Source organism: Mandrillus leucophaeus, unplaced genomic scaffold (genome assembly GCF_000951045.1).
Source record: "Mandrillus leucophaeus isolate KB7577 unplaced genomic scaffold, Mleu.le_1.0 Scaffold480, whole genome shotgun sequence".
Lineage (NCBI taxonomy): Eukaryota > Metazoa > Chordata > Mammalia > Primates > Cercopithecidae > Mandrillus > Mandrillus leucophaeus.
Genome location: NW_012105143.1, coordinates 691,005 through 693,304, shown reverse-complemented (window position 1 = coordinate 693,304; position 2,300 = coordinate 691,005). Strand labels below are relative to the sequence as shown.

Genomic DNA, 2,300 nt, shown 5'->3' with positions numbered 1-2,300 from the left:
CCCCATTGTATAAGATTTTATCTATAGAGCTATTTATTTATTTGGTATAAAATCTATTATCAGTGAGATGTAATTATTTGCAGATCATAAAACACTGTATTTTTTCAATCTGTTCTTGTGTGTTACTGTATACTCTGGTGTTAGGAGAATCTATTTATTTCCAATTTTTAATGATGAATTAAGTTAAAGGCATTTTGATATTTACTTTAAGAAGTTATCTTAAAGATTCCATTTTTCTTCTTTCTCAGTCTTATTCCAATAGTTATGAAAGGGAACTTGAGGTGATGGTGAAGAACACAGGCTTTGGTTTCAGGTGGATTTTGATCTAAGTCCTGGCTGCAGCCATTACTAATTGTTAGACCTGAGATAATTATTTAACTTTGTTCTGACTTTGTTTTCTTACCTATAAAAGGAGAATACTTTGACGATGCTTAGTTTATACGTATAATATTATGTGAATTCCATGATATAATTATATAATTAAATAACATTATGGTAATATGATATAATTAATATAGCATGATGTAATTAATACAGCATGATATAATAGAATTTTGGCGCGTGAAAGCATTTAAACTGTTAGAAAACAATATAACTAATTAGCAAAAACATTTTACACTAATGGATTTGGTCGGATGTCAAACTAAATGATGTATTACTACAGCACAAGAGGTCAGCGAGGATAATTAGTAAAGAAGAGATAGCTCAGTCTCTGATTCCGGGCTTTGCATTTGAGTACTCATTTACATATTTCTTGAAGAAAAAGTGATTTCCACCAAGATGTATTGGCCTGTATAAAGGTCTCTAGGCAGCATAGAGTTCTTGGAAAGAATATTCTCACCCAAATATTTTATATGTAAGATAGTGAAAGAAAATGTTTAAAATATGCCTATAAAAGTTGAAACTTAGTATTTTAAAATTCTCTCTTGATTTTTTTTTTTTTTCTCACCAGAATCCTTTTCTTAGCCCAGCGAGGAGATGGAAAGGGAGAAGGAGGAACACTGAGAAAGTTTTACCACGCTTTGCTTCTTAGGTCATAAGTACATGACTTGTGGTTGGCTCAGACCTCACCTTTAAGTTTTGTTGGTTCATTAAGACTTATTTCCACATCATAGAAACATAGAACTTGGAACACAGAATTTATATGAGAAAAGACCAAAGTAGATTTTGGTTTTTTTTTTTTTTTTTTTTTTGAGATGGAGTCTCACTGTGTCACCCAGGGTGGAGTTCAGTTACACAATCTCAGCTCATTGCAACCTCCACCTCCTGGGCTCAAGTGATTCTCCTGCCTCAGCCTCCCGAGTAGCTGGGATTATAGGCACATGCCACTGCACCTGGCTAATTTTTGAATGTTAGTGGAGACTGTTTCCCCATGTTGGCCAAGCTGATCTTGAACTCCTGACCTCAAGTGATCCATCCGCTTAGGCCTCCCAAAGTGCTAAGATTACAGGCATGAGCCACCGTGTCCAGCCCCAAAGTAGATATTACCTAATATATTGTTTTTCCCAAAGCAGTCCTCAGAAATATCCCAAGAGAATCCCCCTCTTTTTCACTCTCTGATCTCATACATTTCCTGTGGTCAAATAAATCCCCTCTTGAAACTTTATCATGCACATTGATATCTTAAAAGTCCTGAGGAGTCCTAAAATAAAGAAACCAGTATGATTCACTTTCTTTAACTCAATGAGTATTTCCCAAACTTCTGTGTCCATGGCATCCTTTTTTTTTTTTTTCCAGTGACAGCTGACATTCATGGAATCAGTGTTCCATGCAGTAGATTTCAGGCTACGCAGGGCTAATTCATCATGCCTGCAGAACCATGTTCATTCTGGTTCAGTGTCCATTATCCCTGGTCTCGGCGGCCTAGGCACATATATGTGGCAACTTCAGGAACCTAGTGATGCAGCCTGCCATTTGTAAGTCACAACTTTTAGATTCAGACCCCTGTGAACTCACAACTTCAGCATGTGTTTGAGATGAAAAGAAACATGATATCATGGCTGTATTAGGGTTCTCCAGTGGGGCAGAAGTAGTAGGATGAATGTATATATGAAGGGGAGTTTAATAGGAGAACTGACTCACATGATCGCAAGCTGAAGTCCTATGATAGGTTGTCTGCAAGCTGAAAAACAAGGAAACCAGTTCGAGTCCCTAAACCTCAAAAGTAGGGAAACTGACAGTGCAGCCTTCAGTCTGTGGCTGAAGGCCTGAGAGTCCCTGGGAAATCATAGTGTAAGTTCAAGAGTCCAACAGCTGAAGAACTTGGAGTTTGAAGTTCAAGGGCAGGAAGTATCCAGCAT

At 37.3% G+C, this 2,300-nt stretch overlaps 1 long non-coding RNA gene across 1 annotated transcript in view; it reads right to left on the bottom strand.

Moving 5' to 3' along the window:
• Window positions 1-1,003, bottom strand: part of LOC105550386 — a 39,492-nt gene extending 38,489 nt beyond the window's left edge. Inside the window, exon 1 of the long non-coding RNA XR_001007703.1 lies at window positions 950-1,003. This is a non-coding gene — a long non-coding RNA (uncharacterized LOC105550386). The remainder of the gene's footprint in view (window positions 1-949) is intronic.
• Window positions 1,004-2,300: the final 1,297 nt, after the last annotated feature.